Below are 15286 nucleotides of genomic sequence, written 5' to 3' on the forward strand. Positions count from 1 at the left end.
TTCTGATTTAAGATAGATGGGAAATTAAATTCCAACTCTGCCGCTTGCCACTTGCTAAATGCATCTCTTTGGGTAAGGTTTGCATTTTTTAAATTTTATCAATATTTTAATCTTTCTGAGCCTCTATTTTCTATCCATAGGCTGAATGTCATAATCCCTCCTTGCAGGACTGCTGTGTGGCTTGGGAGCCCACGGATGTCAAGTACTTAATATTATAGTTGACCCCAGACAGGACTCAGGAAATTAAAACTATCAATATTGTTGACTGCATATTTATTTTTTCCCAAGATCCTAAATGTAGAGTGTTAGTACAGTGTCGAGTCTGCGATAGGGCTTTTATAAATATTTGTTGAAAGAGCGAGCCATCTCGGTTGTGCAAGGAGTGTGGAATGGACAGCAGACGTGGGTACTGAGGGGTAATGAGTCTCTGTGTGTATATTGTGTGCCTTTCCTCCCCAGCATTACAAATGCCCCCAATTCCCCTGAAAATCATGTCTTTTTCACAGAATCCATATTGCTCAGGAAGATTAAAACCATTTCAGAGATCCGTGTTCCTTTTTATCCTTTCTGTTTTGCACATCAGGTTCTCTGACCATTTGATTTCAGCAACTCAAAGAGCTCTATCTTTTCTTTCTTTTTTCCTTTCCTTTTCTTTCTTTCCTTGTTTTCTTTTTTTTCCCCCTGTTGTCAGAGCTGTAGAAGTTTCTTTTCCCTTTTTAATTAAGAGCGAATGAAGGTACCAAAGTGTTTTATAACTGGAGAGAATTCACCAGTGGGGCACCAAGGTGGAAATCTGCAGGGTGAAAGGCAGGCAGACAGACACCGTGTGGGCGCCATGGGGAAGGCGGTCTGCCCTTGTTCTGCGCCCCGCTGTCTTATTGCCCGCCCTCCCCCTGCCCATTGGCCTGGAAGCTTTACCTCTGGAGGAAGTCCCCTGTCTTTTGTTAGGAAAAGCTGCAGTTGGAAGTTTGTTTTTTTAAAAGCATTTTTAAACACGCCGTGTGCTCTCTTGAAATACGCCTGTGCCCGCAAGGGTCCTGCAAGTTAATTCCTGCTGCCCAGGGAAGTGTCCTAATTTTCCCTGACTTTCCCTGACCTCCTGCTCACTGTGTATCTGGCTGTCTTTAAACACAGGTACAGCTTGCGATTGGAACAGCAGATCTCACGGAAGTATCTGTCAGATGAATACACATGTGCGGCTATAAAGCCAAAATTGGGGGCGAAGAGAAAGTGTGTAAGCAGGGAGAAGGAAACTCAAATCCTACGGCAGAGAGCCAGACAGGAAGAGAATCCCTTTCCATCACTGATCGTGTGCCCAGTCTAGTGTTGTCCTGGGCTCTCCCTGATGCTGCGTAGCAGGCTGGTCTTGCAAGAATGGAGTGTATGCCCTCGGTGACGTCTATGGAGCCCTGAATCTGACTCATTGCTTTCCGGAGCTCTGTTTTGCATACCACACTTGGAGGATGGCATTATGAGATTCCTAATGAGCAAAGCATGCTTTTATTAAACTCCTGGACCAAATTGCCTCCCTGTTGCCCTCTTTCTTTTTCATGAGACATGATGGGTTATTACATTTGTGATTAAAAAGATCCGTCATCAGTGTGTTTTGCCTTTTCAATTTTGTTGGAAGGTGATCGTGATGCCGGTTCTTGGAGGAACAGAAGGATGGAGAAGAGAGGGCGTATTTTGATATTTAAGGAACTCACCCTGCAGAGAGGGTTGACCCTTCTTTCTCCGCTCACTGCTGACCATGTGGCTCAAATGGCTGTGAAAGGTCACTGAGCCGGCCACATGCTCACTGTACCAGTTCTGCACAGCAGGAGTGAAGAAAATGGACAGGCTGATTTTTTTTTTTTTTTAAGCTAGGGAGCAGATTGTAGATGTCCACACAGATAATTCTGGAATTTTTAGAAAACCCAAATGTTTAGTCACACCATGGCTTTTACATAATACCTAATCAGCTTTTTTGCTTCTTGTTAGCTTTGTGCTTACTATCAGTTTGGATTTGAATGTTTCAGAAATGACTTTTTTTTCTGTAAAATATACTGAATACAAAACTGAGCATTTGAAATTCAACTAATGTGTGATTCAGTTGCAGCCCCAAACTTTCAGCTCACCTTGGTGACTCAGATATCAAAGGAGAACGAGAGGAAGGATTCTGTTTCTCTGTGGTTAGACCACCCGCTTCAAGGATGTAGATATCAAGTTATAGGGATGACTGATACAGTACAAAGGTCAATTGTCTTCAGAATCTCCCACTGCTTTTCCCAATGACTCGACTCAGACTTGGATGAGAAGGATGGCCTCCTAACTAGTTTCTTTCTTTCCAGCCTCAAGCCTCCCATCTGTCTGTGTTCAGGTATAGTTCTTTATGCTAAAAGAATGCCTTGATCGTGTCAAGTCTCTCCTTGAATGACGTTCAGTGAATTTTCCCTTCAATGGCCATTCCTGTTTTATGCCGACACTTGAGGTGCTCTATTAAGTTATCTGCTTCTACTTCTTTTCGTCTTATCTTTCACTCGACTCCCCCAGGAGCGTTTCATGGCACCTGCATAGCACTAATGGCAATCACTGAAGGGTCTCTTACACTTCGCCCAGGTTTGGGACTTTGCCACCATCTCTCTGCCTCTCTGTTAAACTTTGCATCCTTTATTTTCACTTATCAAAATCGTACATTTTTACTAAGGCATAGCCACATGCCATCCCTCCTTAGAATTCCCTGATGGAAGTTTCATTTACATGATGCCAGATGGCTCAAGGTGTAACCTTAGCTCTTGGATAAGACCCTTAGACTTCTGTTAGTTACTTGTCTATATCTGCTTTCTACACTCTCTTGATCTGTAACAGAAAGTGACCTAATACTTATATATCTCATATGGGCATTACCACTATGTATGTTATCTGGCAGTGTGTTGTTTCTGCACCTTTAAATAGAAGCCTCAGCAAGTGTGGCATTATTTCTTGTATGACCGTCATCCTTCATAACAGGTAGGTCTATACTTCGTAAACTTTGTTCCATAAATATGTGAAGAACTGAGTGAAACCACTTTTAGTAAAAATGCATACTTTATAATGACTCTGTAATTTGAGAAAAAAATAAATCATGAGAGGAACTCCTTGAGTTAACAGTTTGTTTCTAACATTTTCCTGATGTATAAATAAATGAATTCAATCAAGTTGTCTTTTCTTTGAAGTGATCTGAATGCTAGCAGTGCTCAGGAGTGAAAGCAATCCTGCATTTCTGTTGAGAAACTGTTAAATAGACGATAACAGGGGGGTCAAATCAGCATCTCCCTACGAAATGGATGAGCAATTGACCAATGCCTGTCCTGTCGTTACTTCAGCAGGGGTATCTAACACGCTCTTTTTTCTTGTAAGAAGGGGATATTTGCATTTATGATTTACATTTTTATTGCCTGCAATGTACCTGAGCTTTACAAGCATTATCCCAATTAATTCTCATAATAATTCTATGACCAAGACATTATAATACATATTTTAAAGTTGAGAAAACTAGGGTTCAGAGAGTGTAAATAATTTGGCCACGGTCGCACAGCCAGTAAGTGGTGGAGCTACCGTTCCAACCTAGACCCATCTCATTACAGAGCTCATGTTCCTTCTAGTGCATCAGGTGATGTCTATATATGCCCTGCACTTTCCTGCTTCTCGGTCTCTCTGCATGCTCAATCCGAAGCCCAAACTGCCTTTCCCAATTCACTACTGCTGCGAGTGTCCCCCCTTATCTTCAAGCCCTCTTCTCCATCACTTCGGAAGTAATCACCCTTTTAATGGGAATTCTCACAGCACTTTAGATTTTTATCTAAGTCTCCTTAACATAATTCATCACTTTCATCCAATAATATAGTCGTTTATAGACTGATTTCATCTTCCTTCTGGTACAGGAAGCTCCTTGAGGGCAGACTTGATGCCCTTTGACCCATCCTATACTCTTCAGGAGTGACTGGAACAGTGAATGCAGTGTGGTCCCTCTGGACACATGCATGGAAGATGGGGTTGGGGAAGGAAGGAGGGTGAGAAAGGAAGAAATTAGAGAACAATAGAAGACGGTGTATAATTAAGTGCTAAATCGTGTGGTTCAGACTAATTATAAAGCCTTTTAAAGAAATGTAGTTTTGTTACTTTCAAGAACATAAAGTTAATTAATGGCTAACAAAATGTTGTCAAGTAACTGTCTTGTCATCCCCACTGTAATTAATCAATGCTTTTTGCATAAATGCAAAAGTGGACTTAAGCCCAGCCCATCTCCAGATTATTGAGAATTTAAAATTAGCACAGTCTGAAATAATGAGATTTTTAGAGGCTTAGATTGTAGTCTAAAGATGAAAGCAGACAGAGAATGCAGAGGAGGCTTCTAAATGCTTTTCTCTTTAACCAGTACTAACCAGGGTCTTCGTAATTGGTGAAACACACATAGGCCCTTATTTGCTAACATGATAGCACATTTGCTTAGAGTTTTGAATTACTTCTTTTCTCCTCTTTGTTCAAGTAAGTAAATGTTTCATTCGCTCATTTAAAAAAAAAGATCAGAAATGATTATTTTGAGGCTATTTCAGACATGCTGAAATGAGAGAGTAATAAAAACGATGAAGCCAGTAGCAGAGAGGCCAAAAAGGAGGAGAGAAAATAAAAACTAGAAATGGCAGGGTGGGATGTGTGAGCAGTCCAGTGCGGGAATCAGGGAGAGGAAGGACTGCCAGGTAGCTTCCAGGTTTCATACTTAGGTGACTATTTGGAATGAAGGAGCACAGAAGGAGAAGAAAAATGTGGAATTTAATACTGGACCTACTGTCCCTAGAGTGTCTCTTTGATATTGAACTAGAGCTCTTCAGATAGCAGATGACATATATACCTGCCACTCAGAAGGGAGGGTCACTGGAAGATTACCAATTGTGGAGTCATTGGCAGATGTGATTGGTGAAGCTTTTCACGAAGGTGGGATGTGCTAGGTCCACAGGGAATTGAACAGGGAAGGATCCCACAGAGACTGAAGGTAAGATTCAGAGAAGTTAACTGACAAATGATATTGAGACGGAGTATGCAGAGAAGTCAGAGGAAAACCTGGAGAGAATGATGTCAAGGAACCTAAATGGAAATATTTTTAAGAAGGGATCTCGAGGAGAAGTGCAAAGCATCCAACGCTATGGTATTTAGACCCCTATAGATGAGTGCAGGCTTTCTGTCCCGGTGAGGGGAGCCCCAGTGGGGCTGGTTGTGAGTTGGGAAGAGAGCACAGGGCCATGTGTGTCACAGACTGTGGTGAAAGGAAGCAGCTAGTGGGGAACTTGGGAGAAACAAAGGGAGCTGGGAATAAATTGGATCTAGCAGAAGGGTGATGGGAGTAGTCCTGATCAGGGCCGGCATCATCTCTCCTTCAGGGAGAGTAGCGTAGAGTAGTTCTGCATGTGTGCTTTCAAGAAGGAGGGGAGTGAAGAGCATAGCTCACTGTTGCATTGTTTGCTTGTGATAGCTTTGGTAAGGTACCATTTACATAAGGTAAAATTCACCTGCTTCCGTGTAGAATTCAATTATTTTCAAGTAAATTTATGTTTGTGTAATCATCACCACAATTCACTTTTAGAACATTTGCATCACTCCAGAAAGTTCCTTTGTGCCTATTTGCAGTTATTCTTCACTTCTACCCCTCCCCCAGGTGTAGGCAACCATTGATCTGCTTTCTGTACCTATATGTTTTCCTTTTCTGGATCTTTCATATAAATGGAATTATATAATACATAGTTTTTGCATGTGGCTTCTTTCATAATGTTTTTGAGTTTGATCCGTGTTGTAGCCTGCATCAGCAATGTGTTCCTTGCTGTTGCCTACTAGTATTCTATTGTGAAGATACCACGCATTTTGGTTATTCATTTACTAGTCGCTAGACATTTGGATGGTTCCCAGATTTGGGGCTATTACGAATAACACTGCTATGAACATTCACCTACATGTCTTTATGTGAACATATGTTTTCATTTCTCTTGTGGAGATTCCTAGAAGTGGAATCACTAGGTCATATAATAAATTTATTTTTGACTTAAAAAAAAAAAACCCTGCCAACTGTTTTTCCAAAGTGGTTATAACATTTTATATTTCCACCAGAGATTGATGAGTTCTGCATCTTCTCCACATCCTTACCAACACTTGTTTTTGTCTCTATTTTTGATTATAGCCATTCTAGGGGGTGTATAAACCACAGGGGGTATCTCCTTGTGGATTTAATTTGAATTTCCTTAATGACTAATGAAGCTGAACATCTCTTCATGGCTTATTACCCTTTATATATCTTCTTGGGTGAAGTGTCTGTTCAAATCTTACGGTGCTTTCTTAATCATGTTGTTTGTAGCCTTACTAAGTTGTAAGAATATTTTATGTATTCTGGTTACAAGTCCTTTATTAGATATATGATTTGTAAATATTTTCTCCCTGTCTTTGGCGTGTCTTTTCATTTCTTAATGGTGTTTTTTTTTTTTTTTTAAAAACAAGTTTGGGGCACCTGGGTGGCTCAGTTGGTTAAAGGTCTGCCTTCAGCTCAGGTCATGATCTCAGGGTCCTGGGATAAAGCCCTGAGTTGGGTTTCTCACTCTTTAGGGAGTCTTCTTGTCTCTCTCCTTATCCCTCTCTCCCTCTCCCTGCTCAAAATGTTTCTCCTATATTTTCTTCTAGAAGCATCATACTGTTTTAGGTTTTACATTTAAATCTGTGATTCTATTTGAGTTATTTTCTGTATGATATAAAGCAAGGATTTAAATTCATTTCTTAAAAGATTTATTTATTTATTCATTTATTTGACTGGGGTGGGGGGAGAGAGAGAGAGCAAGAGAGCACAAGAAGGGGAGCTGCAGAAGGAGAGGGAGAAGCAGGCTCCCCACTGAGCAGGGAACCTGATATGGGGCTAGATCCTAGGATCCTGGGATCATGACTTGGGCCAAAGGCAGACACTTAACTTACTGAACCACCCAGGCACCCCTTAAATTCATTTTTATTCACACAGATATTCAACTGCTCTTTCGGTCCTTGTGTTGAAGATACACTCTTTCTCCCATTGAATTTGAACAGTTTTGTCAAAATTTAATTGACCATAAATGGGATTTATGAATCTTTTTTGAATGAGATTTATTTCTGGAATATCAGTTCTACTCCATTGATCTAAATGTCTATCCTTGCACCAGTAACACACGTTATTAATTACTGTGGCTTTATAGTAAGTTTGAAGTCAGGTAGTATAAGTCCTCCACCTAGATCATCTTTTTCGAAATTGTTTTTGCTCTTCTACGTCCTTTGGATTTTCATTTATAGTTTAGAAATAGATTGTCAGTGTATACCAGCCTGCTGAGGTTTGGATAGGAATTGCATTGGATTTATAGATTTATTTGGGGAGAATTACCGTCTTGACAATATTGAGTCTTCATATCCATGAACGTGGAATGTCTCCATTTACTCTGTTAAAATTTCTGTCCACACTGTTTTTTAGTTATCAGTGTAGACATTTATTCTTAAGTATTTATTTATTTATTTATTTATTTATTTATTTATTTATTTATTTAAAGATTTTTATTTATTTATTTAACAGAGATAGAGACAGCCAGTGAGAGAGGGAACACAGCAGGGGGAGTGGGAGAGGAAGAAGCAGGCTCACAGCGGAGGAGCCTGATGTGGGGCTCGATCCCATAACGCCGGGATCACACCCTGAGCCGAAGGCAGACGCTTAACCGCTGTGCCACCCAGGCGCCCCCTATTCTTAAGTATTTAATTCTTTACAGAAATACGATTCATTTTTATTTGTCCCTATTCCTGCAACATTGCAAAATTGTGTATTAGTCCTAATAGTTTCTTTGTGAACTCTTCAGAATCTTCTACGTCCAGGATTATAACCTGAGAATAAAGACAGTTTTCTATCTTCCTCTTTAATCAGATTTGTTTATTCCTCCTTCCCACTCCTTCCTTCCTTCCTTCCTTCCTTCCTTCCTTCCTTCCTTCCTTCCTTTTCTTTCTTTCTTTCTTTCTTTCTTTCTTTCTTTCTTTCTTTCTTTCTTTCTTTCTTTTTTTCTTTCTTTTTTCTTTTCTTTTCTTTTCTTTTCTTTTCTTTTCTTTTCCTTTCTTTTCTTTCTCTCCTTCCTTCCTTCCTTCCTTCCTTCCTTCCTTCCTTCCTTCCTTCCTTCCTTCCTCCTCTTTCTTTCTTTCTTTCTTTCTTTCTTTCTTTCTTTCTTTCTTTCTTTCTTTCTTTCTTTCTTTCTCCTTCCTTCCTTCCTTCCTTCCTTCCTTCCTCCTTCCTTCCTTCCTTTCTTCCCTCCCTCCCTCCCTCCCTCCCTCCCTTCTTCATGTTTGTACTGAGTAGAACCTCTGGTACAGTGTTGAATAGAAGTGTCTAAATTGGATCTACTTTGCCTTTTCATTGATCTTCGGAGGAACAATCCAAGTCTTTCATCATTATTGTATGATGTTATCTGAGGATTTTTCATAGGTAACTTTATCAGATTGAGGATGTTTCTTTCTAATCATCTTGGTTGCGAGTTTTTATTGTGAATGGATATTGAATTTTATCGAGTGTTTTTTATTCATGTATTGAGCTGACCATGTGACTTTTTCTTTTATTCTTTTACATGATGTATTTCACTAGTTGATTTTCAGATACTAGGTCAAGTTACTATTCCTGTAATAAGTCCCAGTTGGTCTTGGTATAATTCTCTTTATATGTTGCTAGATTCAGCTTACTAATATTTTGTTAAAGGGTTTTGCATTTGTGTTATTGAGAGATATTTGTCTGTAGTTTTGGGATTTTTTACTTGTGATTTCATTGTCTGGATTTGCTATCAGGTAATACTAGCCTTATAAAATGAGTTGGAAGTGCTCCATCCTTCTCTATATTTTGGAAAAGTTTGTGATGGATTAGTTTTTCTTTTTAAAATATTTGATAGAATTCACTGTGAAGCCACAAGGACCAGGCTTTCCTTTGTGGGGAGATTTTTAATTACCAATTTAATCATTTGATTCATTTCTATTCAGCTATTTTACTTCTCTTGGGTCAGTTTGGCAACTTCTGTCTTTCTAGGAATTTATCTAAAACGTATAATTTATTGGTATAAAATTGTTAATATTTCCTTCCGTTTATAGTTGTATCATCTTAGGGTCTGTAGGATCATGGCCTTTCATTTGATTTTGGTGATTTTTTTTCTTCTTTTTTCTTGGTTTCTCTAAAGATTTGCCAATTCTGTTAATTTTTCCAAGAACTGATTTCTGTTTCATTGGTTCTATTGTTTCCTCATTTTATTTCATTGATTTTTCTCCCTAAATCATTATTACTTTTCTTCTTCTGTTTGATTTCAATTTAGTTTTCTCTTCTAGTTTCTAAGGTGAAAGCTTAAGTTATTCACTTGAGGCTTTTCTTCTTTTCTAACCTTAAGTATTTATAGTTATAAATTCCCCTCTAAATGCTGCTTTTGTTACATCCCGTAAATGTTGATATATTTTGTTTTCATTCAGCTCAAAATATTTTTTCTTATTTTTCTTGTGACTTCTTTTTTGATCAATGATTATTTATAAGTAAATTGTTTAATTTACAAAATTTAGGGATTTCCCAGATGTTTTTCTTTTATTGATTTATAATTAGGTATGCAAATATTGGGAAGATACTTTCCATGATTCAATCCTTTTAAATGTTATTTTAAATGTTATTATATGCTCAGTTCTGGTGAATGTTCCATGTGAATTGGAAGTACACATTTATGCTACAGACACTGATTAGAGTCTTGTAGAAAATAAACAGGTTACATTGGTATTCTTTAAAACTTCTGATTTTTCTATCAATTATTGAGACTGAGGTATTGAAATATTCGAATTTAACTGTTGATTAGTCTATTTTTTCTTGCAATTTTGTCCATTTTTCTTTGCTGTATTTTGAGGTTGAGTTTTTGGGTTCATATACGTCTGTACATTTTTTATCCTCCTGATACATGGACCTTCCATGAAACACATCCTGTGTGGATTTCATTATGCAATGTGCCTCTTTGTCATTAATAATGTTTCTAGTCTTAAAATCTAATTTTCTGATATTAAATTTCTTCCTTTCTAATCTGGATGCCTTCTTTCTTATGGTTACTGTTTGCATAGTATCTTTTTATTTTCAACGTATTTGTAGCGTTGAATGCAAGGCGTATCTCTTTTAGACAGCTTGTAACGTGATCTTACATTTTTATCTGATCGGACCATCTCTGTCTTTCGATGGGGATATTTATACTATTTATATTTAATGATCATTATTTTTATGGCTGGATTTACATTTGACATTTTACTACTTGTTTTCTGTATGTTGCCTATCTTCTAAGTTCCTTTGTTTCTTTTAAATTGACTATTTTTGTGTTAAACATTTTTTTAGTGTATCATTATCATTCTTCTATTGACATTTTATCTCTATATTTGAATTGTGGCTTTGTCAGTTACTTTAATGATTTTACTCTTCAGTTTATTTTATCACAGTCGACTTCAGATTAATGCTAACTAAATTCTGGCAAACTGTAGAAAATTTACTTTTTTTTTTTTTTTTTTTGAGAGAGAGAAAGAGCATGTGAGCCCGGGGGAGGGGCAGAGGGAGAGGAAGAGAGAGAATCTCAAGCAGGGTCCATGCCCAGCATGGAGCCCAACACAGGGCTCAATCTCACGACCCTGAGATCATGACCTGAAGGGAAATCAAGAGTCAGATGCTTAACCAACTGAGCCACACAGGTGACCTTAAAACTTACTTTATTTTAGCTCTATTTCCTCCCCCCTTCTTTGTGCTATGACTGTTAGATATGCTGTATCCATATATGTTATCAACATAGCAATACATATTATAATTTTTGCTTTATTCAGTTTTATATTTTAAAGACTTTAGAGAAGAAATGAGAAAAAATAAAGACTTTTTATGGTTTGTATTTATAAAGATTTTTATATTATTCTATGTACTTGCCATTTGTTCTGTTCTTCATTTCTTGCTGTGAATTCAAGTTACCACCTGGTCATTTCTTTTCATCCTAAAAGACTTTCTTTGGTGTTACTTGAAAGGTAGGTCACTAGCAACAGATTGTTTATTTGAGAATGCCTGTGTTTCACCTTCATAGTTGGCAGAGAGCTCTGCTGGATATAGAATTCTTGATTGCAGTGTTTTTTCCTGTCAGTACTTTGAATATGTCATTCCACTGCCCTGGCCTCCATTGTTTCAGATGAGAAGTCAGTCTAACCATATGACTGCTCTCCTGTCGGTTTTATTTTGCTGCTGTCAAGATTTTCTCTTCCGGGGCGCCTGGGTGGCACAGCGGTTAAGCGTCTGCCTTCGGCTCAGGGCGTGATCCCAGCGTTATGGGATCGAGCCCCACATCAGGCTTCCGCTATGAGCCTGCTTCTTCCTCTCCCACTCCCCCTGCTTGTGTTCCTCTCTTGCTGGCTGTCTGTATCTCTGTCAAATAAATTAAAAAAAAAAAAAAAAAGATTTTCTCTTCCCTTTTGTTTGCAGTTGTTTGATTTTTGTTTCTAGATGTGGATCTCTTTGCAGTTATCCTGCTTTGGATTTAGAGAACTTCTTACTAATGTAGATTAATATTTTTCACCAACTTTGGGAAATCTTCCCAACAATTTCTTTGAATATATTTTCTGCCCCTTTCTTTGTCTTATACTGAGACTCCCGTTATGTATATGTTGATACTCTTAGCCTCTGTTTATTTTTCTGCTTTTTTTTTTCCCTCTGTTTTTCAGTTTGGATAATTTCTATTGACCTGTTTCCAAGTTCACTGATTCTTTCTTCTATCGTCTCAAATCTGCTATTGAGTCCTCCAATTACATTTTCCTTTTCTCATTGTATACTTTTCTACTCCATAATTTGCATTTGGTTCTTTATAATTTTTGTTTCTGTGTTGTAAAATCTCAATTTACTGGTTTATTGTTGTCCTACTTCAATTGCTAAGAACATGGTTTCTTTTAGTTTTTAATATATATATATTATATATATTAAAAAATATATATAATATATATATCAAATATAATATATATCTTTTAGTTTTTAATATATATTATATATTAAAATATATATATATTATATATATATATAATATATATTATATATATATATATAATATATATTATATATATATAATATATATTATATATATATATATCAAAACTGCTTTGAAGTTTTAACTGCTAAACTGAATATCTCAGAACACTCAGAGAATTTCTATTGCCTACATTTTTGGGGGTATAGATCACAGTTTCCTGTTTCTCTGTGCATCTCTCTCTCTTTTTTTTAAGTTGATATTTCAGATGATATATTGTAGCAAATCTGGATCCTGGATTCTAGTCCTCCCCCTGTAAAGGTTGTTGTTTTTCCTATATTTTTGTGGGTTTTTTTCTTTGTTTAGTAAATTGGCTAGAATAATCGGTGAAATCTGTCTTCTCTGCTATACAGTGTGCAGTCACTAATTTTCCTCCTCAGGTTAAAAAAAAAAAAACAAAAACAAAAAAACTTTGTTTTAATTTTAACGCTTAACCTCCTACTTGTTGCCCCTTGGTCTTTGCAGCTGAGTTGTCAGCCAGTGATTGAACAAAGGCTGTGCTTGAATACCTCAAGCCATTAAATCTTCTGCTGATAGATTAGGGTGTGGATAGGGAAACATATTCAGACTTCAGGCCATTTTCCAATGTGTTTTGGTTTTTACCTTCTATCAGGGCCCTTCGTGTCCTTTAGACTCATGTTCACAGCCTCAGAGTCAATGAAGAGTATATGGCTGACATGAGTGATTTCTAGGCTGTACAAGCTTGTGGTTATATGCTTGCCCAACCCTGCCCAAACCTCATGTTAGTAGAACCATTGGCTTCCCTCTGTAGCCCTTTGGAGTGTCATTTCTGCCAACAATACCAGCATCACTCACTGCTCTAGCTTAGGTGAGCCCCTTAAATCATGGCAGTGGAGCTGCTGGTCCTCGCAACGTGCCCTACCATGAAAGAACCTCCATATTGACTGAGTTGGTGGTGGGGTCAGAACCCAGAGATCCCCAGAATTCTTCACTAAAGTTCAGCACTTTCACAAGAATATATGCTGCTCCGGTTATTGTTTGCCTTTGCTCAGTTTTCACATAACTTATATGGTTGTGTTGTTTTTTTTTTCAATTTTGTTCAATGTTATAGTCTATTTTTTGGTGGACGGAGCATGTCCAAGTTCCTTTCTTTGCTCTAGTAGAAGTTGCTGGGTTTTATTTAGTACTGTTCTCAGACTTTTATATTTGTAACTTTGGGTGAGGTTTCTTCAGCGTCCACATGATATTTCTTATCACAGCTCTCTAAATTTGTAAGTGAACTTTTAGTCCCTGTGGCCCCGCAAAAAGCACTGCCCCCAGTTTCTGACAGTTGCCGTGATCTCACCTCAGAGCCTTACAACACTTTGCTTCCAAGATGCTAGCTCTAACGGTGAGGTAAAATCAGAGGCTCATATTTGCTGAGTAGAATAAAGTTAATGGAAATCCCCAATCTAAGTTTCTCTTAAATTCACTGCTTGAACTCAGGACAAACATTCCATAGGCAGCTTTAGCTCTGAAACTGCCACGTGGACTGGATGCCTGGAACTGTACTGACAAATGTACGGTTCAAAGAATCTAAGAAAATGTGCATCGTGGTCCTTTAAGATTTGAAGGCTGCAATTCAAGGGCTGTTAAGACCTTCAGCTGGTGATAATTGGATTTGTAAGACAGTGCAACATGTGATAAAAACGCTCCTGTTGGATGGGATCCCAGTTTTCTTCTATCCTTCCTATTAATGTGATAAATGTTGCTGTCTCAGCTGATAGGACCATGTTGGATAATCAGATTGGAATCAAGTTTGAGTTCCTCAGGCTGGCTCCATGTGAAGCTTGTGGGAAGTCTTGAAAAAAAAATACTGTAGAGAATAAAAAAGGGGCCTGGGTTTGCAGAGGGAACATTTTACTTTCATTACAAGGCTCCGTGGTGCAGGGAAGACTCATGAGCCATAGACTCTAGCCATGTGCTATAACCTCTGCGTGCCATGTCTCATGGGAAGCTGTGGGAAAGGATCCCTAGTGGTACTGGGCACCTGCCATAGTGGAGGCTGGGGAGAAAACATAGCATCTCTTGACGTGGGTGTTGGGCCAGGGAGGAGCCAAAATAATGTTGGAAAATTAAACCTCTTTTAATTAAAGCTGATGGCAAACAAACCCGAGTAATATGGCACTACAGCTGGCGAACATAAGTATGATTTGAAACTGAACAGCTGTGAAATTAGGCCCTCTGGTTACAGCTGGGCATGCGAGAGGGACAGAAGCCCTGGCAAAGGTGTTGCCCCCGCCTGGAGGACTGACTAAGCTAGGGACAGACAACCCTATGTGGCTTGCTGTCCTAATTGTTTTTGAAACAGTACACCCCACCCAGAAATCCAGTCTCTGGGTTTCTGGATTCCCAGGGTCCACTCACAGGAGCACCCCTCTGCCCCATAGGTTTGTTTAGGATTTTTCCTGTTGAGAACAACATCAGTGTGGGTGCTGGAATTAAAGAGGAAAGACTCTAGGCAGGGAGGAGAATAGAATTTGTTTTGTGATCTAAAAAAGTTTTTATCTGTTCATATTCCCAAAGACCTCCAGGCTGCACCCTTCCCTACCAGTATGTGCATAGGTCAGTTCCTGCCATTCCGTTTCTTACCACTGAGTCTTGAGAGCCCTGTGTAGTTCAAGCCCAGAGCTGTGCTTGTCCTTTTTACATTTATGCCTCACCAGTAGCTGACTATGCAGCTGGAGTCTGTCTGTACTCACACTGGGATGGGTATATTCTGAGCATTCTATGAAGTTGTCAACTTCTGACTCAGTCACGTGCTTAAACTCTGAGGCATGTGGCTATCACTTCCTTTTAAATATTTTCCTTAGGCCTCTTTCTCACTTGTTGGTTGAATTTAATTGATGTTTTAGGAAGGTTAGGAGCAACCCCCAACCATGTACAGGGACCATGATGTGGGCGGGTTTCGGGATGGGCTAGACTGTGCTGCAGAAATAAATAAGCCCTGAGATCTTCCAGGCCAAATACAATCCTGTTAGTTCTTCTGCCCTTTACTGCCTGGAGTGTGTTGCAGCTAACCAAGGACTCCCGGATCTGACTTCTTCCCCTTGTGAGGTGCTGCCATCTTGGAAATCGCATGGCCTGCACACCTCAGGTGAAAGAACGGGAGGCTGGACTGAGCAGTGGGAGAGCATGGGAGATGGACCAGGACGTTGAAAGTCCAGGCTCAGAGTGACAGTTCT

General features: G+C 38.8%; 1 protein-coding gene and 1 pseudogene across 6 annotated transcripts in view; one reads left to right on the forward strand and one right to left on the reverse strand.

Moving 5' to 3' along the window:
* The window catches only part of NTM (neurotrimin), a 927363-nt gene that overhangs the window by 628716 nt on the left and 283361 nt on the right, over positions 1-15286 (forward strand). The gene's annotated exons all lie outside the window — the stretch shown is intronic.
* LOC123001383 (ribosome biogenesis protein NSA2 homolog) overlaps positions 1-15286 on the reverse strand; it is a 92276-nt pseudogene that overhangs the window by 72401 nt on the left and 4589 nt on the right.

This window comes from Ursus arctos, unplaced genomic scaffold (assembly GCF_023065955.2).
Source record: "Ursus arctos isolate Adak ecotype North America unplaced genomic scaffold, UrsArc2.0 scaffold_22, whole genome shotgun sequence".
Classification (NCBI taxonomy): Eukaryota; Metazoa; Chordata; class Mammalia; order Carnivora; family Ursidae; genus Ursus; species Ursus arctos.